The following is a 23,673-nucleotide window of genomic DNA, read 5'->3' as shown; positions in this document are numbered from 1 at the left end:
GGGATGGTGCTCTTCATTCTTTTCCTGTTGTAAACACATTCATTTGGAGCACATCCTGCAAACTAAATGAAGCAGGCACTGCCCTGTGGCTATGTGTTTTCCACCCAATCTCTTCACGTATGCATCCAGTGAATGGATTACAACCCAGAGAGAGAGACTGATGAACGGAGAAAGAGAAGAAGAGGTAACAAAGAGGAGGTAGGAGGAAGACAGAGGGTAAACAGAGAGAACTGTTAGTATGTAATGACCCCAAAGCTTGAGATGGAGTCGTGAGTCACTGACTGTGTTTACTGTACACAGAGACAGACAGCAAGACAACACAGAGGGACAATATCATTTACTGACACACCTCTGAGATACACGACTGGTGATTTGCAGTGAGGATGCAATAAAGAAGGTGTTTCTGTCCACAGAGGATGTATTTTCCTGGGAGCAGAGCAAACAGCTTCACAGTCACATATAAGCTGCAAACATAAAGCTACTGTGAAGATGCAGACAATTAAGCCAAACAGCAAGCAACGGCCTGACAGAAAACATTTCCGGGATGTTAAACCTCCCAAAATAAGATTCTTTCTAATTAATTTTTCACTGGTTGACTGGTCAGGGGTGAATTGCCGATCTAAGTACAGTATCTTGATTTTGCTTTTTTAAATTATAATGCAAATTGTGTTGGCAAAATTGAAATCCATGTGCACCAATGTGGAACTGAGGCCAATTAAAAGAGGGGAACAGGTCTTCAGAAATTATTGTGTTAACACTGATGCTTTTTTTTGGACGCTCCGCATGTTACTCAAAAACTAAATTGTTGGATGTGTAATTAGCACTGATAATCTACACATCAACTTTTTCTTTCTTTAAAAACAAATTGAGAAATGTTTCAGATTTCAGGTGGCAGCAATATCTAGTGGCTGTGATCCCTCATTGCACCAGCTCCTCCTGAGTCTGTGTTGCACACTGTCCCCTGGTTGACCGTAATGACGCCAGCAGCTCACATCTCACCACGACAGAAGATGTTGTGTTTATGGTTCTATGAAAGTTTTCCATCAATTTAAAAACAAGGACATGTGGAAGTAACAGGTCCACAGCCGGTGCAGAGATACTTGTCTGGTGCTTGAGCCCCACGGGGACTCTTAGCAGGGTTGGTCAGCCAGAGTGGGAAGTTGGGCTCCAGTTATTGATTGAAGCTTCTCATAATTTGTGAGCAGGTCCACAGGTGCCACAGGGCTGAGCGCAGCAAGGATGTTTGTGTGTGCCAGTGTAACACTCTGACATTGAAGTTGGTCTTTCTACTGCGACTGAATAGGTTAGGTGAAGAGCCGAGGTGGGATTTTGCAGTTTGTCTCCAGTGACGACACACCCCCCTTAGAAATTACACAAAAATGTTGCGAACAAATGCAGGTTGTAAATGAAAGTCTAATTTACTGTTCAAACTGCAAATGATATGCCTTAAAAAATTACAGATATACTATTGATTACGCTATAGCTTGATCTGGCATAGAGTGCAACAAAAAAAGGGAACATCATCAACTAATCGAAAGGTCGGTGGTTCGATCCCCAGCTCCTTGAGTCCACATGTAAAAGTGTCCTTGAGCTAGATACTGAACCCCAAAGCGCCCCCAATTGTGTAATCGGTCTGTGTGAATATGTGTGTGTGTGTGTGTATACTGTACAATTGTGTAAGTGAATGGGTGAATGTTGCTTCTAGTGTAAAGCGCTTTGAGTGGTTGAGGATACGAGAAACAGTCTGTCCATTTACCATCATCTGTGATCAAATAAACCGTGGGTAGTCTCCCTTTGGTGATGTGTAGTGTTACTACAACTTGCATAAATGTGGGGGAAAACAAACAGCGTTTCATTGATTTTGAACTGTGGTGTGAATGTTGTTGCTGGCTCAATGAGCAATTGTTTGTGTTGGTGGTAAAATATCAAATGATTGGTTGATTAGTTGCCTCCAGGAGAAGATTTTGCAGAACTCATCATAACACCGCCCCTCTCAGTATACCTGTCAATCCATTTAGCATAACCTAAAAGGTTTACACCAGCTTCAACAGTTAGTGCCACTCTTTGTCCTCCAAAACAAGAGGACTGGACACCAAGCTGTGAAAAATCCAAACACATCATGGTGGCAGAAGTTGTCCAAGAGCAAAAAGCAAAGAGTTGAGAAGTTTTTTACCGGCTCAGTTCACCTGAATCACAGAGAAAATCACGTAGTATCACTTACCCTTTGTGGTAACTAGATCTGCTGCTAATCTTATGCAATACACGTGAATGAAATGTGATTTGTTGTGCAAATCACTTGAGATAATCAACAGATGTTGATGTGAACAGGCTTCATTCCATCTATCCGATTTGCGGCAGCATTTAGGTTGAATAATATTCATCCAGGGTACTTGTGTGTCATCTACCCCACATCTGGCCTGCGAGAAAAAAAAAAAAAAAAAAAACCTCCACTGATTCCACTTTTAATTGGAATACTTGTCGTTAATGGCGGCAGCTTTACAGAGTTTGTTTTGCAATGCACAATGCATGCATAATCCATATTTGTAAGTGGCTGCCTCTTCATTAACAACATTTAAGAAATGAATGTGAGGAAATCCATCATTATCGCTGTTCGCAATCACCAAACCCTACAGCGGGTGCAAACTCATAATCTTAGGCAATTTGCATATGCAATTAGTGTAAGCTTCAAGGAAAGGACGTGATTGACAGGGCTGAAATGTTTTGCCTAGTTGGTCTGATTGAACCCAATTTAGAGAGTAACCATGGCCGACTTTATGGGAAGTGTTTTGTACATTATATCTCCCAAGCCATTTTGAGATACCACAGCAGATAAAAGGACCACAATACTGTTGGACAGCTCGACCTCCAGGACTCTATTGTAGCAAGTATGTCCAGGAGACAACAGCATTGTATATTACCTTGACACACTCCTTCCACTTATCTGCTGCACACGGCGCCAACAAATACACAATCTGACAATTCATCAATTGTTTGGCACCAGGCCTATTCTTTTGGACAGCTTTGAAGATTTTGCCATCAAGCTAAGAAACAAACAAAAAAAATAAATCATGCTGCCTGGTTGATAGAATTTCATTTCAGAGGAGCCAGACATAGGAAGTGTTCTATTTCTGCCCCCAGCTCTCATCTTCCTTTCTTTCTCATTTTTTCAACAGCACTCCTCCTCAAGGTTATTCATCTGGCCATGGAGTCAAAATCAATGGCAAGAGCAGGGCTGAGGGTTAAAGGCTTGCACTGAATCCCGTGCCGTGCATATGGGACATGAGGGGACCGCCATGTTTCATTATAAATTCAAGGCCAATCTGTTCCCAGGGAGGCAAAGCAGGATGTCAAGGTAATGAGTTAATTTGGGAGATAAGGAACAGCAAATGTAATCTCTGAAATTTCACCAGCAGCAAAATGGCTCCTCAAGCCTCAAGCTCATCCTATCAAGCAGAAGGGGGGGGGAAAGTCACTCATTATTGTGATAGTTTTAGGTCTGGATTCTCTACAGAGCTGTAAATAAAGGTAATCATCCTCACAAAATATGGTAAAGCATACCCTGAGGCGACATTGTAAAGATCCCATTAAACCCTCTGGTGTGAATAACAGAGTGGGATTGCTTCAAAATGCTTCAGCTTAAGCAGCAAAGTGCAAGAGTCAAACAGCTTAAGAGAGCACAATAATTTCTGCCACTATCGCAGACCCCAGACTACCCAGTACGCCAGCATTATATCAAATTTAAGCAGATGCCTAGTTATTATCCCCAAGTGGGCTGGGTTGGCCCCATGGTGCTGTGGTAATGAGTGTTTTTTCGTCCGACTGGGTGGACATGTTTTGGAAGAAAGGCCTCTGTCTGCCCCCCCAAGTAGCTTGGCTCTGAGGATGAACTCCACACAGCATGGAGCTATATGCCTCCACATTTGCATCATCCTTCATGGGAGTCCCAAACATGTCAAACCGCTCCATTTTTTCAGGGATGACGGCGTTGATAGATGGCACAGTAAACAAGAGGAGTGAAAATTGAGGCCACTTGCTGTTATATCTTTCTTTTGCTGGTGGTGCTATTATTCCAGCAACTGACTCTGGCTGTGCTGGTTGGCAGTTTTCTCAAGTGAAAACATTCCTGTAGCGGAGGGTGTAATAGTATGCAACTTTCTGAGCAGCTGTTAAAAAAAGGGGGATCACCTCAACAAGGAGCAGGGACGGCAACGCGAAGTAATGAGAGCGGCTTATGAAGATAAACTAGACGGTTTACGCAGAGAGGTGTACAGCGCTCGCACGTGTCAGCTACAGTACAGCGCTAATGGGTGAGGAAGAGCATGGGGAGGCGGCTGGCTGGCTGGCATGACAACCTACAGCAGACAGGAGACTTGGTTGCCATGGCGACATACAAGGATGTTTGTATCACAGGCGAATCTCAGCGGTTGGCAGCGGAGGGGCACTCATGCTGTTCCACTAACAGTAGCGGAGAATCGTCGGGGCCAGAGACGAGAAAAGGTGGGGTGAAATGGAGCAATGCCTTTATCTTATCTTCCCTCCCAATCTCTTCTCTACAGCACGGCTCAGACACACTGTGGCGGGGAGGGGGGTTCCTGTGTAACTGGGAATCAGGGACTTACTGGTTCAAACAGCTAATGAACCCTCTTGCTTTGCTGTATTAGAGAAAAGAATGAAATCATCTTCACAGTAGGGTCACTTGAAAATATTAAGGCTGGAATGCTGATTATGTGCCTGTGCATTTATTCTGTTTAATCCATCCACAGTGAATTTAATGAGCGTGCAATGACCTTGATTGGTAGCAAAACAATCCAGCAATGTGACTCACTTGAGCGAGATGCTCTCTATGAGTCGAATAATGCACTCAGCTGACAGGGGGATGAGAAAAGAAAGAAGCAATAAGTTGCATATCTGGACAACCACTCATGCTTCCCAGCACATGTTGAAATTATTGTGACACATTTTAAATCCACCAAGGTCATTTGTGTCATGGGCAGGGTGGTGCAGGGTGACAATGATTTTAATTGCTTTTTTTTTTATCCCATCATGCCACTGTATCTTGCACACACTGCTGGGTGTCGTGTTGCTTTATGACTCATGCATCCTCCAAGGGCGCCCCGAAGCAGCAAGTGAACTGTAGCAGAGCGAGTAGGCAACTTAGTTGGACATAGTTTGTTCCGCTTTCCCCTTGTCATGCTGGGGACACCGACAGCAGCTCTGGAGAACTGTGAGTTTATACAATCTGTAAAAAATAAAAACCACAATTATCCTTTGCTGCCTTAGATAAGACTCAGCATGATGAAATGTGCAATTTTGTTCAAAATTGATGCATTTGCCTTTGTGATACTTGATCTACATTTCCTGTGTATTCATCATAATACCCCCCCCAAAAAATGGCAGCTGTTTCCCCCTAAACTCATGAATGGGAGAAAAATGGACACTAGTCATTTGAATTCTGGGCTCATCTCCATGCTGACACTGAAACTGTCAATACAGAGTGGCTGAATCAACAGGGGAGCATAGTGGAGCACCTCTATTCTAATCATTTCAGACAATGTTAGCCAAAAAGAAAAGATAATTACACAAAGAACCGCAGTTTATTAGGTTATTAGTAACATAACCTTTGAAGTAAGGTGGCTTGATATCAACAGGTGCATCATGGGATGCCCCCGTTTGTCTTTGGAAAGAGAACGATGTTTTTATTTTTTTTTTTAAATGCTTTATTACATTCATGAAACATTTAAAATATCCTCCAGGGCATCTTTTTTATGCCACGTGCCCTTCAGTAATAATTAATCTACTCTTTCATTTGGCAAAGGGGATGTTTCACCCACTATGTACAGGCGAGGGTGGGCGAGGGTGGGCAGGGGGGGGCCAGGAGGACAGACATGGAGCACACAGGGCAAGGCGTGTGTCCCTCAGCTGTACCACACACCCAGATGGTATTAATCTCTAATAACTTCCCCACAAAGCACCTTCGGGCAGCGGCAGGAGAAATGCTACGGGTAGCTGATGCATTTCACCAGAGCTAAGTATGATTCAGGATATTAAAAAATTGTAGGAGGGCAAAAGCAATTTCCTCCTAAAGGGGATTTTAAAATTACAGCTCTCAGACTGGGAGGAAGTTTTGCCATAAAATAATTTTCTCATTCTTACCTATGACAATGAAACACCTCCCGTCCGCTACCATGGTTATATACATGTACACCTAAGATAACTTCTGTAAATGAAAATCTCTGAAGCCATGAAATAAAAACCTCCTTGAATACACTTTGTACATGGATTTTCAAAATGAGCGACATGCTGTTGTGTTATTTCTTTAAAGATTTTCCTTAAGAAGAAACCTGAAAGAAACCTGAAAGAAGGCATTGTATCATGAATTCACTTCACTTGCTGCTGTTGAATTTGCAAACCAAGGCAGACGTATCCATCACAGACTTGTTTTTTTTTTCCTGGCTTCATTACACATTGTTCAAGCGGTGCCGTTGATCCTTTCCGACTGACTGCAATTTAACGCCAATTGTTTTGACCGTATTGCAGCTGATAAATAGGAATTTAAATGCAGTCGCATGCAGCTGGAAGAATGGGCTTTTATCGCGAACCGAACAATGCTTTGGTTCTTCTGCACAAATGAAAACACCCTTTAAGCTTTGTTGTATTGTGAGGAAGGGACCCACTCATGCTGTTACAATCAGCCACTTTACACCATGTGACGTTAAATTGTCAAATAAGGTGCAGGATGGAGTTCGCTGGGAACTAAGGTGGTTTATCTCTGGTTACTGTCAGTGCGAATGCTAATGGCCCTTTTTTAGCAAACATAATTATTTATATGAAAATCACTGAAATTATGATTGTACAGCTTGTCGCACAGTATTAGAGTTTTTTCTGCCCGCCCTCATGAAGCAAAATACTATAATACTACCTACTTTCTGTTCAGCCCTGTCAATAGGATGTGTACGAGTATCTGTGTGTGTATTTGTGAAAGCGTGTGTGCGGATTGATCATGTAATCTGAGTCTTATCTCGGTGGGTCTACGGAGATCAAGCAGTCCTGAGTTCTATACACCCTGTCAAACACCCAGATTCAAATCAGGACTTAGACCAAGCTAATTAGCCTATCAGAGTCTGGCCTTTAAGACAACGCTGAAACCAGTTAGCCAAGCAACAAAAACTATGAGGAGGACCTTCTCCAATTAGTGCATCATTACTTTACATATGACAGAATTTTGTGTGGTCTTTGCAAAACAACTTTCTGATAACTCAAAAGCCATTTTAGACTTAAATTTGGACCACAGTGCTACTCGAACGTAGTGATTTAAATGTTGCTTGTTTGGGTTTGCAATTCTCCAGTGTCCAACTTCAGAAAATAAAAAATTCTCCCTGATGTGTGGTTGAGAGCTGAAAAGCAAGTGGTTTCCTCATGAAGCAGTTAAGAAAATTTTGGCCAGAAATAATCAATATGTGTCCAAGATGAAAATGATATGCTTTCATTGTTAGGAAAATCAATTCAGGTGAATTATTTTGTTTTCTTTTTATGTTTATTTGTGTTAGATCGATGAGTCTGAGATTGGAATAGTCACAACAATCTCACTGGGTTTGACCCTGAAATTTAATCTATGTGAACAAACTAATGGCTCAGCATTCACGTTTTAAACCATGTCCTTCAATGTAAAAGATCGCATACAAGCAGATCTACATACAAGCTGAAAGCATGAGAAAAAAAAGGTCCATATCCAACGTATATGCACTGAGGGCACGATTAATTTGCTAAAAAACATTGTAGAAAATGGTCTCACTCAGTGATGCCATGCTGGTCTGCTAACAGGCGGTGTTCAATATTTCATTTCCATGAAGAAAACAAACACAATAAATAGACAACTGTGCAGTTGTGTTTATTTGGAGGAATCAAAACACTGTGCAAGTTTATTTAACTGGATTTCATACTTAATGGAGTACACTTGAGGAGTGACACATATTAACTTTTTGTGTTATTGTTTATAGAGACAATTGCTTCTCTTCCTGCTGCTGAACATATGCATTTTAAAATTTTAACGATTGATTAATCGGTGATCGACTGTAATTCTTTGCTCATTCTCATCATGCACACTACATCAGCTTGATACTGTAAGTTAGAGCCAGTCTTTTATTTATTTACAGTCTTCTATCACTGTATTTGACCTACTGCAGCTGTGGCAAAGTGATGGTGGTACTGGACTGTAATCAATACTCAATCAATAATCAACAGCAAATGACCTAAATATTATACAGCAACTGAGCTGCTTAAAAATGTTGCTCCTGTAATCCATCAGCAACCATTATCCATTGTATTTATCTATTCAACCAATGATGATGATAGAAGGATGAGCAGGACAACCAGTCCTGAATCTCTACAGTGTCACTGATCTGTGCACATCCCTCCTCACAGGCACCCACTACCAAATGGACACACAAGGTCAAATCATAGATCATAGATACTATTTATATCCACTATTTTGTTCACTATCCAGAGCAAAAACAAACACCCACCTTATTCTCTTCACTGTCCCACCTGCACTTCCTATCCCTTCACTTCCCTCCATCTTCAAATAAACTGATCGTAAGTGAGAAGCTTCAGCTAAATGCAAAGTAATCCTGGCAGATGCCCTTTTATCCGGAGGCCTTTGGCTTTGTGAAAAGTTCACTCAAGATAACTCAGCCCGCACAAAAGGTTAGAAGTGCTCGGACATCAGGCCCGTGACTTTGGGCCTGTACTTTTCATTAATAGCTCTTTAACAAGCCTGATAAAACATGACGACACCTCTGGCGACAGTTGAGTTGCCACTTGATTAGTTTGTGAGTCAACATCTGCCCCCGCCCTCTCCAGCTTGGTGTAAACAACATCAGGAGATAATGTGTTGAGCTTTTACAGCCAAAAGGAAGAATTCATAATATCTGTAGACCTTCATCATGACCCAATCTGATAAACACATTTAAAAAAAAATCACCTGGCTGATGATTACATTCAGTCTGGGTTCCCTGAAACACCAGAACATGAAAAATACCCTCCAGGTGTTTTTCAAAAAGCTATTGCCAGCCAACAGTCCACACTGAATCCATCAGTGCAGGCGCAGCCTCAGCTTGTCTGATTCAGTTAGTGCTTATGAAATGGAGCATCTGCAGAAGCTCCCAGAGAGTATGTAAACATAAGCTCTGCCTTGGGAAATGAGCTGAGGGGTCATTTAGATTTGGGTGGGGGAAGCATGGAGTGCTGCCTCGCTTTCACTCTCCCTGTCACCTGGTAACAGTTTGACACACGGGAGCTTCCTGGCTAATGTATTCCAAGCGCTAGGCTAAGCAGCAACACCTGAGCAACCCCGACCCCCCTCCCCTCCTCTCCCCTCCTCTCCCCTCCCGCTGCATTGGCTGATCCCGACTCCTGAGATATTAGGTAATCCTGGAGCAGGCGAGAGGCGACAGGCCACCCGTCTTTTAACAACGCCTTATTTGTCAGCGAAGGCGCGCTACAATCGCCACGGATATGCTTGACATGTTTGCCGAGAGCCATCCATTGCATTTGCACTGTGCAGGAGCCAATTGGTGCTCTATCAGTTAACCTGTGGAAGGTGATAAGCCTCCTTTACAGCAAGGGGGGTTCCCACAATCACAACAATAGCAGAGATATTGGGTACCATATGGAGCTCAAGTTGCTTTTCAATTGCATCTACTCACTGTATAGACTCCTAAGCCTAGAAGATTGTGACTATGAGCAGGAATTCATTATCACTGGTCAGCTTGTATAATAGCTTATCAGCACATGGTACAGTCAGGAACAAAAGCATGCAGGAGAAAAGTCACAGACAGAGAGGGATGTCTTGTTTCCTTTTCAAATGGCATTACAGCTCATTTCCAGATCAATAGCTTGCCTCTTTCCTCCCTGCCCAAGATAAACCCATCACAATTGAAGGATGGAGGAGAGTGGAGGAGGAAAAAAAAAAAGACAGGGCACCACAGCCACAGCCCATTTTATCTGATGGAGAGAGGTGAACAAACAGAGGGATTAGCTTCCATGGGATGAAAGCAGCTCCTCGTCTTCTGTCTCTATTCCCCTCCCCTTGTCTCTCTATCCGCCCACACATCCACACCGTGGTCTCCCCTCGCAACCATGAGAGGCATGCTCTATATGTTGCTGCCGATCTGCTGTCGCCAGCTGCGCTCCACCCTGTACCTACAGCAGTTTCCTAGCAATCAAGCAAGCACACAAAAAGCTGTTTGGTGCACATGGCAATGAAAGGCACAGTGAAAATGGGCGCCAAAAAAGGTGTCACAGAGAGGGGCTGGGAGTTGTAGCAAAGTGTAGTTCCCCCCTGTGGCACCCTCAAAGCACCCACCCTTCCTGATCCACCCTTCCTGATTGTGTCACCTAGACACCGATACATAAACACACAACCACTCCGCCACAAAAACACACCCACAAACAAGAGACACCCTATTTCTTTGTAACTTCTGGGTGGCCCAAAGAGGAAATGTGCGCTCTTACCTGGCAACAGCAGCACACCTTCAGCTCCAAATCTGCTCGCCCTGACGAGGAGACACGCTCATCTGGAGTAGGAAAAGGGAGTCGTGGGAACACAGAGTGTGTGTGTGTTATGTGTGTGAGTGTGAGGCTGACAGAGAAAGAGAAAGAGAGAGAGAGGGAGAGACAGGGAGGGAATGAGAGAGAGAGAGAGGTGGAGCCTGGTTTCGGAGGAGAGAAAGAGGGCTGGATGATGACTCTGTCTGCTGTCTATATAGCCAGTCTTATGGGAGCAGTGTGAATGGCGCTAGATCATCTCTTGTTCAAACACAGGCAGCGGATACACCTCTTGCAAGGCTAGGAGAAAGAAACCCGGGGGCAGAGAACAGGAGGAAGAGTAGGAGGAGGTGTGAGAGAGACACCCAAAGCCAGCATCGTCACGCAGCGGTTCCTAGGAATCCCTCCAGTAAGAGGGGCACTGCATCACTGAGTCCTTGGCTGTGATTGGCTGGGTAGTGGGGAGACGCCAAGGATGGTGGGCAACACTGTGTAACCTAAGATGACCCTTTCAACACATATTAACATGCCCCCTCTGTGCCTCCCAGCCCCTCCAGGCACACGTCACCTTCAAGGACACTTGAAAAAAATCCCGTCCCCTAGGATCCTGGGGACCTTGGGAGGATGCCTGTGTGTATGAGTGTGTGTCAGTTCATAGTAAGCCATGGCCTGCCCTTGTACATGAACAAATACCAAAACACACACATGCATGCATGTGTGCACACACACACAGCATCCACCAAGAACTTGCCCATGAAGGGAAGATGATTTCCCCAGGGGAGGGCTGAGCCCGTCAATAGAAAAGCCACACAAACACCTGCAAGGACAATCTTTCAGTGATTGAATATGTTGTTACACTGTCCTAAACCCAATGAAGAGGTTATATATACTGAGTATAAGCAATTTTTAAAAAGTTTGAAGTGACCATAACTAATATTTTCACCTCAGTTATTTTGAAATTCTCTGAAATAAAATCCAATTTAATACTAATGTGCCTCAATTGAACATCTGGGTCGATTTATCTAATTATTATGTAAATTATAATAAAAAATATTGGAAATGGTTAAATATTATTATCTTACATTTTAAATAAATTGTCTATCTTATTAAAATACTTCAAATTTAAGGGAGGAAATGAAGCGGCTGAGACATGGCAGTAAAGTGATCATGAGACGCAGGATTCATGAATATGGAAAGTGGCTGATAACTCCATTTTTAGCTGCCTCAGGTAGCAGATGAGGTTTTCTATTGGCCGCATGGCATGAATAAAAGTGGAGCCCAGCTGCACTTAAAGGTCAGACAGAAACCCAGGCAGATGAGTGAATAGAGCTCTCTGCCTGTCCCATAACATGTGAGGTGAGGTGTTGCTCAGGATGAGCTATAAGGATGCTCATGCTCATAATATATTGTAATAACTAGAGTTAATTGATTAACAAACTTGTTGATCTTGAGCTTGACATTAAGCTTGTTATTAGGCATTCTGGAGATTAGAGGCCTGAATGATCAATTTATTGTTTTTCCTGTCCCTGTAAAAGTTTTAAGGGTTGTTGTCAGTCTATACTGTTTGTGAAGCGCTGTGATTGGCTGGCAACATGTCCATGGTTACCCAGACCCTCACCCAATGTCAGCTGGGTTGGACTCCAGTGGATGAATGGATGGATTGAAGTGCCTTTCAATTTAATTAAAATAAAATTCAAAATGGCCCAGATGTCAAGAAAATCTTAAGTTTATTTGGTTCAAGTGTGTTATTTAAAAGGTATTTTTATCATCTAGATAATATATGGTAATCTATCCATATATGAATATGAACATATTTACATAAAATACAGTCAAAAATACTGTTTTGATATTTGTTTGGGGTCAAAATATCACTTCAGCATACCTGTAGTTGCTGTGATGGAAAGTGACTAATGACTAAGAGTTAAAAATCTCTATATAAGCTGCCTGATCTTCTCCTTTCGTGTCATGTCAGTGTTTTTACGCAATTAGTCAAAGCCTCCTCAAAAACCGAGGAGAGACCGTCCGTTTTCCACTGGTGAGTCACATACTGTAGCACCCTGTGGTGATCTTTCTTTATCCAGCATTAAAGGTCATCCTCCCCTCCAGCATAGTTTTGGTTTTTATTATAAGAATGTAATAGATGATAGACCATTTATAGTAACAAAATATTTTCATTCACAACAATGTGAACAACATTTAGTAGCTGCTATGGAGCTTTTGCATAATTAGGAGTGAGACTAAGTCACTACGGATGAGGAAAAAAATCAACAATGCCATATGTTTGCAGTTGAAGATTATGTAACATGAGTGAAAGCTTCAAAGCAGCCTCTAAATGGACCTAGTGGCGAGACTGTTTTCTCAACCACTGTTTCCAAGGTCAAGAATGAACTTGACCCTCAGTTGACTGATGTCTATTAAAGTCAATACAGACACCAGCACCAGCAGACTTAAACTGGCTTCAAATGTTTTCAGCTATGATCTATTCTTGTTTATTTTTGGATCTATTTTATGTCAGAAAATTTGACAAATTAAGAGAGTTTTGCATATACTTTTATCTTGACAGGGAAGAAAACCCACTGAAACAGCATTTAAACCATCCGCTATTAAAGGTTTGTATCAACACCAATGGTAGCTTAATTATCAGGTTGCTTAGCAGCTGCTTCAGGCAGAGTGACAGTATTGCACTGAAGTGGTTTAGGAAAGTCATACGCTCAACTTCACCTCATCAGTAGTTCAGTGGTTGGTGGTACTGACACAGCAATGCTTACTTTTATTTAAAGACAGATATGGGTTCAGTGTATCAGTCTCCCCTGCATAAAAAAATCCTGCCAAATTTACACCTCTTGGCCTTGTGTGTCCTCAGCCAAGGCTCTGGCCGTGGGCAGGACAGGGATCACTGGCCTCAATGGTGGTTTGTCTTGATATGAAAGAGCTCATTGGTTTTGGAGGGGCTCCACTGGCACTCTGGCACTGTCAACAGCAGGAGCACCAGCTGCATTCTCCCTGGTCCTGTTCAGAAATAGCTTGGCCCCAGTCATGTCCCTGGCCCTGTCCCAGTCAGCAGACCCCACCAGGCAGGCAGGCAGGCAGGCAAGCAGCCGATCCTGCTCCACTGGCCTGGCCCAGAGTCCTCGAATCCTGGAGGACAGAGGTGTCTCTGAGGCCTGGAAACGACAGGGCAGCAAATATCGCCGACCCCTTGCTGTACGAGCTGTGTCCTCTGCCACAGCGTCTCTCCTCTAATGAGCTCAGAACAAAATCAAAGTGACAATATTAATCATGTGGTGGGGAAAATAATTAGAGGGGCGATACAGGACCAAGTGAGTTCCCTCACCCATCTTCCAACATACGTCAGATTACCGATTACTGCTTGGCTCAGTGAGTGATGAAAGGGTGCTGGACTGGTTTTGAATATGTCCATCAACAGCCAAATACATCACAGACACCTCAGATCTGGCTGCACTTACAACCGAGGTGTCAATCAATAAAATCCATCTCACTAGTGTCTCACTTTAACATTAATAGTATCATTCAAAAGGCTATATAATGAGCATTTTTAAGAACCAATGCTAATAAGCAGAGCACTAAAAAACATCTAGGGATATCCATCCTAATTATTCAGTCCATCAAACCAATCAGACTGCTCTTTTCAAGGTGCTGAAGTGGAAAAACTACGGTTGTTAGTTTCTCCCAGTTGACGTTATTCCCTCATTAGAAAATGTCACAGGGCCATTGATTGTTTTCATGCTTCCGACATGGCTGTGTGGATCAAACCCCCGCTTTGGTCAAATCAGCTGTCTGCTGGTGTGATTCATAGAGGCAGTGGTTTGCCCTGCCCCAACTGTCTGCACGCACAGCGCCCCGGGAAGCCTGGTGTTTCTCTCTCTTGTTTACAGATCGACAGCATCGCTTGGAGAAGACGGCCAACAGCCTGTGACAGACTGATGGATGATGTGACACTTGTGCACCACTGTGTCATCTCTGCATCGGCGTCCCCGACTCTGCCCGCACCCTCTCACACTCGCCACCTCAGGGGCAGATGGAGGAGTACACGTGGTCATACATTTAAATCAAGCACCTTTCTTCCAAAGCATGCATGTGTATGCAGAGAAAAGCCTGATGGGTAAATGGTGGGCGGCTGTCAGCCTGCCTGCTTGTTCGCGGCCAGATGACAGGGCTATACCCGCTGCAGATGATAAGGCTCAGGAGCATGGAAGAGCAGATGAGACGGGTGACAAGTGAAGGTGAATGGAGACCATAGTGCCAAATGAATCTGCATAGAAATGAGCAAGCTCACTGAAAAATTACACATCTCGAGATGTCACTGCAAAGAAAAGAGGCAGTTGCCCATCAGGGCTGGAGAAAACTACCACCGCAGTTAGCAAATGGAATGTCTGAGAGATGACAGGCCGGAGTTATACTTTGGAGAAAATGTCATGCATAAATAACGGTCATCGACTCGTAAGCCACATCAACAATCAGAAGGATGACTCACAGGGAAATTGTTCCTTATCTAAAGAATTACACATACAAACCTCAAAATATATATTTCTTTGCCATGTTACAATCAATATATAATTAGAATTTTGCTTTTGTGATTGAGTCACATGGCTAGAACAGGACATAATCAATGTCCTTTTTGATGGGGCATTCTGGGTAATAGGCCTGTTGAAATTCAAATTAAGACCTTAAACTCTCTCGGACATGTCTGCCAATTTCCCAGATCTGTAAAGCGAGTAAACAGCTCTAAGTAATGTTTTGTATGCCGTTGGATGGACTAATCTTCTTATATTGATTTTAACTACCCTGCCGTCACTTAAACCCTCCAACTCTTAACCACATATTCACAGGAAAAGATGGCAATTAGAGGAGCACTGGGCTCAGATTCAACACTGAATGACAAGAATTTCTTATGTAACATTTTCGATCACACCCTCTGTGATTCTCAATCACAGCAGCGAGGGAGATCAATAACAGGACACTCCATGACGTGGAAGCTGCTACTTTGTGAAGTTATAATTCAATTTCAGACTTTTACATTTGCAGAAACAAGCCTGTTTGTGGCCTGATGATTCACAGTCAGGACTTTCATTTTTGTGAAGTAGTTTTGAGGAATAACAAATGATGAAATTGACAGATGCTCCTTAATGGGTCTTCACCAATATTCACTTCCTCTCTTGCAAATGATTACCGTCAGAGGTCATCAGTTACTCACTTCCCAGTAAATTAGGCTCTGCATTTGAAAGCAACCAGATGTGGCTTGGCAGCATCCCCCAGTAGACTTCTGCCTGTTTTCCTTGCATCCACGATCGAAGTGGCATTCAGTCAATGAGGCTGCTGTGCACTGCAGCTCCTTCACAAGTCTCCAACCGCTGTCTTTTCCTCCCCCCATCCCTGTCTACTGTATTGTTTGTCGCCACACTGGGAATTTCATTTTGACAGACAGAAAACGAGAACCCCTCAAAGGAAATGCAAGATCGTCACTCGATTTTTTAAGAATTATAAATGTTGACTTAAATGGTAAAGGATTAAAAAAATATAATCGTCAGATCCAATTTTGGCAAAAACTTCCCAAATTTAGGTAATGATAAAAATATGAAGTTATATACTGTTCATAAAGTGAGTAAGACAACAGTTTTGACACTTAACTAATCCAAGAAACCCGAGGGAGGGATCCTGTAATGTTTTCCCACCACTGAGCCTGCTAATGGTTTCTATTGTTATGGTAAAATTGAGTTCAGGAGATTAGTTTAAGGCAGAGACATGGTAAGCTAATTCTCTAAATACACTGAGCACATCACTGACTAAATGGGAAGCTGTGATAATATCTAATCTGTCACATAAACAAGGCAGCAGGTGTCCTTAGAGGAGTTTGTCTTTTATGACATGCAGTCGAGCGTACTGAGGTCATCGAGGAACTTTGATTTATTTTTAAAGATCAACACCCTGAGGTGATGCATGAATCTGCAGAATTTAAACTCATCAGATCCTAGAACTGAAAAAAATATACAACTGAACTAGAATGAAATCAGCTCGATGAAATGTCCTTCCCTTCACTGCAGCAACCCTGATCCTCTCAGGGGTCATCCAAGTAGAAGGTGAGCCACTTCCTCTTATCAGTCCATCCAGACCTCCAGCCAGCCTTATCGCTCCATCTGCCTGGGGAGATGTTTGGGCCAGCCATGTGCCAACACCTCCTCATCAACACACGATACAACCCGTGGTTGTATGATCATACATCGACCTGTCTGTCAGCCCAGTCATTTTAAGGTGCTTGATAAATGGGGTTAGCATGTCTGCCTGAGGGCACATCATCTTCTTATAGGAACCAAGATGGCTGCCTGTCTGCCTTCCAGTGACAGTGCTGCCAACTCCACATATAGTGCCTTAAAGGTAATATATAACCTGGCTGTTGGATATACTGATATGATGCACTGTGGTTCAATCCCCTATTAAATGACCCTTGACACGAGAGATCTTTTTACTGCTCGCCCAAGGGCAACAAATCATGGCCACACATGAAATACATCAATGAACATGATGTGGATATCATACAACAAGATTTGGAAGAAAAAGGATGGTGTTCAAATCTTACAAAGATGCAGTCTCATATCTCATGCAAGGTTATGGTCCATGCATAAAGATTACCATCTTTGGTACATTAATTAGTCAGGTGCTTGTGGTTCTTTAGTTCTTATCTATATTTTTTTGGTTTTATAAAACCCTCAGCATTATTACTAGGGATGGGTATCATTAAGATTTTAACAGTACTACTACTTTTATCAATACCACTTATCGATCCGGTATTTTAACAGTAATCTTATCTGTACTTTTTGTCAAACTGAGTTCATGAACAACAGTTCAGACTATGCATACGAATATAATATATATGAATTTAAGAACACACCCGTAATGATCAGCTGGCTAATGGCTACTTTTTATTATCAACCCATGTTCGTATAATGTAGTCAACTCTGTGTGTGAGCTCCAGGCTGCAGCATACAAAACACACCTGATGCAACGACGGATGAACTATAAGCTTGTCTTCCCGAAAACTGTACATTTCTCCGCCTGTATGTGACGGACTTTTCAGAGATCACTGGTGTTGCTGCTCTTACATGCAAAAGACTGAACCTCACTTCAAAACATTTAGCTCCCTCCACCATAGACACTAAGGCCATGTTCAGACCTGGTATTAACATGCAGCCACATGGATCTCGATTGACCACTTGTGATCGGATCTCACTTCCCTGCTTTATATGCAAATAAACAGGTAGGCATTGTTGTTTTTAGTCAGTCAACTGATGCTGCTTAATGGGTCTTCACCACTTTTCACTTCCTCTCTTGCAAATGATTACTGTCAGAGGTCATCAGTTACTCACTTCCCAGTAAATTAGGCTCTGCATTTGAAAGCAACCAGATGTGGCTTAGCTGCATCCCCCAGTAGACTTCTGCCTGTTTTCTTTGCATCCACAATCAAAGTGGTCACTATAAGACAATAGGTGAATGAGGCTGCCGTGCACCGCAGCTCCTTCACAAGTCTCCAACCACTATCTTTCCCTCCCCCCATCCCTGTCTACTGTATTGTTTGTCGCCACAAAAAATAATGCGTCTCCACATGCATCTCGATTGACCACTTGTGATCGGCTCTCACTTCCCCGTTTTATATGCCTATAAACAGATATTGTTGTTTTTAGCCAATCGACAGACGGGTGAATATGCTTGTGTATATGTGTGTATGTGAGTGAGTGAGTGAGTGAGAGAGAGTGAGCGGGGCACAGAGGGGTTGAGCGAATTATAGGTCTTACAGTGAAATAAAGTTTTATTTGAAATAGTAAAATATTTTCCGTTCATGATGCAACTGCGTTGGGACTAATCAGAATGTGACGCAGGGAAGCATGGAAGTGACATCTGATCACAAGTGGTCACTCGAGACGCATGTGGAGACACATTTTAAAGTCAGGTGTGAACTGACGAATTTACAGCTGACCACTTGTGAAGGGATCACCCGAGACGGATGTTAATATCTGAATGGGACCCGTGTGTCTGTGCTGCACGGTGCTCCAAAGTGACAGAGCTGCCCCTGCCCCTTGCACACCTGGATTGGGAACAACAAAAATGCCATCATTCATAGACAAATGTCTTAATAAGAAACAGAGTTGGTGAGAGAAAATGTTCGAGAGAACTTTTATGTCGCTATAATTTTCTAAATTTTTGATGTACCGAAAGCAGAACCGATAACGTCGGAGCCTATCGATACTCCGGCCTTTAAAAATTTGCCCCCAGGGCCCGACTAATACCAGGTTTCTGTACGCATCCCTAATTATGACCGATATCTTTTCTCCATTACGCCTCATCTACAAATAACAAACTCAGTATCAATGACTCATTGATCTAAGCTGCAGAAGAGAAAAAGAGAAAAGTGTGAGAAGAATACTACAACATATAGTTTAGTAGATACACTCATCGAGCCAAGATCTGATTCCTTATTATTACCGAGACCTCATGTTCATCCAGTCAACCCTTAAAATGCCACATAAACCTCTCCCTTCTCCTCCTACTCTAACATCCACATGACCACAATTCATACCTCCCCTCATTCTTCCAGGTCAGTGCACTCCCACACTCCCTCTACTGGAAGTTAGCAATAAATTCACAGGACTGTTGGTTATGGCTACAAAAAGACAACCAGCTATTTACCTCCAAGTCAAGGTCCGGTCCTACATATCTAAGCATGCTCTCTCTCTTATATTACAATCAGTTTCACCAAAGATCCTGCTGTCTGCTTAGCTTTTAGGTCGTTTCTGTTCCCATACCAACTGCAGATGGTCCAGAGAAATATCCTGAATCTACTCTTCTAGACTTATTGATCTCTATACTATTGGTTGAGTCTTGTTTTTGCTGAACGTTAAAGTGAAAACTTTTGTAGGATCTTATTCTACTGCTGTACTTATTGTAAGTCACCACATAAATTCAGATAAAGGCAGCAGGGAAACGCACAAAATACCAAAACCAAGATTCATTCTCTCTCATCAAGTCCATTAACAGAGATGTGTGCAGGTAGGACCGGATACAGCGCCATGTATGTACCTGACACACACCAAACAAAGGCTGCACCAAGCAAATGATTCTGTCACTGGCATTGCTGATATCGCTTTGTTTCAAGGCCAAATTATTAAATCCCTTCTCTGTTGCGCTGCAGCCACTGCTTCACTGATGATTTACTATCATGTCGCTTTCCCTCCAGTGGGCCTATTCTTAGTGTGGGTATCATCCTCATCATGTGTTGGAGAGAGGGTTATTTTTAGCCAGGCCATCACGTGATATCAGTGCTAGTGGAGTCTCACAGCTGTAGGCTACTGGTGCGACATGTTACAGAGCTTCCAGCCTGGAACAAATGACGACGAGTAACATCACCTTAATAATTCATACAGATTTATCTACATGCACTCTACTACGGTCTACAAACGAGGTGCATGAATGGTGAAGAAAACAAAAATTTATTTTCATTTTTCCAGCAGATACTGACTTCCTTTTCACAGTTATCAGTGGGAAAAAAAACAACACACAATTGCTCTCAGACAATGGTGCTTTCAGTCATATTGTTAGCCAGCAGTCTTTTTAAACATGTAATTACACTGTGTCAAATGCCAAAAACACCATTTACTATAAGATTTGATTTTTTTTTTTTTTGCCTTAATACGGTTCAATCTGGGGAAAAAAAACAACAAAAATAAATCACCACATTCCCCTGATTGTCCTGCCTTGTAATTTACAACGTGGGAGCAGCCCACATGCTTGATTGAGAGTCATTCGGAAACAATGACAAAGAAAAAAAGGTTAATGTAATTACTGATTCTCAGAGAGTAGAGGACATTTTCTGGTTCAAAACTATTAGACCTTCTATAAATTATTAGTTATGAACACTTTATATATTGCGTGAACATGGATCACTTGGAGGTTTTTAAATAATTAATTCATACATTATGCTGTTTAAGTACTAAATGTATGCGAAAGCCACAGAGAGGCAGGTGAAGGATGAACTGAAATTTGAATAGTTCTCATTTAACGGGAATTATTCCCACTAGCGCGGCTAGAATCACTTCTTTTACTTTTAATTTATTCAGAAAGTTAAACACTACTAACAAAACAAAGAAATGGTATTTTTTTAACATTTGGAACCAAACCTTGAATCCAGAGGAGGTGGTGTAATTATGAAGTATCACTCTGCAATTGATGTTTGATTACCACCTGTGTTCTAAATAAACTGAAGCAAAACAGTGAAGTTCTCATAAAGAATAAAGAGCTTTACAACAAAGCAAATCCATCCACACCTGTGGGGATCAGAGCCCATCTCAAGGCCAGGACAATTAATCAAAGGATAGTTAAGCGGCGAAGACAGGAGTGACTGACACCCTATAATTTTCCTGGGCAGTATTATCTATAATTTAGCTCATTACATAACACAAAGACACTTCTATCATTGCTGAAATGTACTTATTTAGGTACTTTTTTTCCCTGCATTTTCTGAAGGGATGGTTTCGTCATGCCATCGTCCTTGATACGGCTGGTGGTTGTGAACTGTAATTTTCATCTCAGATCATCCATGGTTATCAGTCATGGTCAAAAGACTCTCTCGTCCCAACTCTCCCACCTCAGAGAAAATAGTCTGGCTTGATGGATTCAGAGAGCGGAGGGAGATAAAAGAAGGTGTACCCTCGAACAAAAGTTAGACGGAGAGAAAGTGCCATCATTCTGCCAAAAGGCTGTAATTGAAAACTTTTTGTCAGTGGTACAACAGCGGGAGCAAAGAAAATGGGAGGTAGGGTGTCATGACAGCATTAAGATTCCACAAATTGTTGCCAATACTGGCTTCAGCATCTTATAATACTGCAGCCTGGAGGTTCACACTCAAATCTGTGAATCTGTGACATCAGTTCATCCTCAAGAGCAGCTATCAGGGTTTCTCCTGCATATAGAATTACAAGGCTGTCAAATTTCATGCCACTTACAGCTCTCGACAAAACTCTACTTTCTAACAAGCGTTGGACTTGGGTCAGGTGGTGGCATCCATTTCAAACATGTGAATATAGTTTCTTTTGCATCCAAGCAAATGAAACAGCCAAAAATCAGCTGGAAAAATATTCAACTGGTACAGATTTAAAAATGTATAGAGACACTAACAGAGAATTTGTAAATGTGACTCAAAGGCAGCAATGGTTTGTTGTAGGGGTTAAGAAAGGAGAAGATTTTCACTCTTAATTGATCAATTGTTGATTACTTTTTAAATTAATTATATTAGGTAAATTGTTATTGTTTATAATTGCTGTAAATTCCTCATGATTAACTAAAGAACTCCTAAAATGCAATGCTTGTAAAAGGTGTTTGCTTGAGCCAGTCGAAGGCCTGGTACACATGCACATATGTGCATATGATGAGGACAGAACCACCTCCGCCTCATTTCGAGCCAGGAAAAACCCTGGCCATGAAAGCCTTAACCAGGGTCCCTGATTTTCTCTGATATTTCAGGAAAAATTGTGAGCTTGTTGACTGAAGTGGGCTGTGCAACTTTAGTGGGCATCTGGACAAATTTATCTCTGATTGGCCAGTTGGTTCGGCTATGGTCTTGAGTCTTTGAGGTAAGTGTTAAGGAAAGATTTGACAAGATAGTTTCAGGAGATCTGATGGTGTTGTGGGATTTGTGATTTGTTACTACTGTGTTTACTCTCCCCAGGGAACATGAAGTAGTGAAACAGCCATCTTTGAACTACTGAGAGACTGGAGGCAATATTCAACGAATTAGTAATAGCTGAAATGTGTATATCAAGTTTGATTGCACTCTCTGTCTATATTTCAAGTGACAAGACGAAAGGCCAGTGAAAGTGCACTGTATGGGTATCACTTGCATTCTGTCCACTACCTATATGCATTGCATCAAAGTTTAAATGTGGTATGTAAGTATTTGAAGTACCTTATTCTTAACTCCATGATATACAAACATAAACACACACACACATACTACAAAAAACATTAAACTCAATTTTCTGTTAACTATAAACAGTCTTCAGGTCCTGCTGCTTTAGATTAGAAGGGACATTACCAGAGCATTTTTAGGTTAGACATTATGTGTGTCAGCCTTTTAGCAGAACAACAGCCACAGCTCTGGCGGTCATTTACTACTGAAATAACAGGCATGTCTCATTTCAGCCCATTTTCCACCAGAGGCCCTCAACCCTTATTTGAAAAAAATTACAGTAATACAAAAAGAAAATTAGAATTTACTACACCACAGGGTGAACAGCAACCTGTTGTAAAACAAACACTGAAGCTCTCAGGTTATGAAATGTCATTAACAGTTTACAGCCAATGGAAACAGGGATTTGTTATTTAGACAACAATTTAAATAAGTGGTGCCATCCAAGTATATCTTAGCTGTATATAAACTCCTGAGCCTGAGGAAGTGTATTAAGCTGTCATGTGCTGGGCCTTTATCAACACAAAGACATGGCTATCCTCAGACACAATGTTAGATTTCAATACTAAATGGAAATACTGAAGGATAAGACATTAGCAACCTTTCCTGACCATTACCTGTTGCTCTGTTTTATAGTGCTACAAGCAAAGGTCTGTGACATTTGTGACCTTTTGTATCAGAGAAAAGGATTTTGACAGTAAATGTCGGCTTACTCAAGCCAGAAACTAAATGTGCTACTAAAAATCTTGTTCCATGAGCAGTTCTACAATAATCCCTCCACAAACACATTCCCATAATTTCCACTGTATGAACCAGTGTTTTAAATACACTCCAAAAAACTTACAGTCTCATCTTTAGCTCTAAGCTGCCCATTCTGACCGTTCCTCCACCAAAACTCACCAATCATTGCCACAGCATGGACCAGTCAGAGCAGGAGGTCTGATTGCAGCTCATCCGCCTGTCAGCTGGAAGTGCATGCTGTACAGAGCCCATGTTAAAGTGACTTTCTCCGCTTCCACATTCTCCTCACTTGACTGCAAATTAAATGGCTGTTGTTTTAGTCCTAAGATCAGTGAAATTGTGGAAAAGATGAGAGAAGGTGGATTATACTGCACGTCTCGGACCTGTTTATAGCCTCCATTCACACGTAGGAA

The 23,673-nt window shown here is 42.1% G+C and overlaps 1 protein-coding gene across 6 annotated transcripts in view; it reads right to left on the bottom strand.

Annotated features, from left to right (window-relative positions):
- Nucleotides 1-23,673, bottom strand: part of syt1a (synaptotagmin Ia) — a 172,147-nt gene that overhangs the window by 145,882 nt on the left and 2,592 nt on the right. Inside the window, exon 1 of one of the 6 annotated variants that reach the window (XM_056367181.1) lies at nucleotides 10,513-10,772. The exons of 1 other annotated variant lie outside the window; for it this stretch is intronic. The gene's annotated coding sequence lies outside the window, so the exon portion shown is untranslated. Of the gene's footprint in view, nucleotides 1-10,512; nucleotides 10,773-23,673 lie in introns of those variants that run through there. 4 more of the 6 variants (XM_056367179.1, XM_056367175.1, XM_056367177.1 and 1 more) reach the window with 4 other exon arrangements.

Source organism: Seriola aureovittata, chromosome 22, assembly GCF_021018895.1.
Source record: "Seriola aureovittata isolate HTS-2021-v1 ecotype China chromosome 22, ASM2101889v1, whole genome shotgun sequence".
NCBI classification, from domain to species: Eukaryota; Metazoa; Chordata; class Actinopteri; order Carangiformes; family Carangidae; genus Seriola; species Seriola aureovittata.
This window is presented reverse-complemented; position numbering and strand designations above follow the sequence as displayed.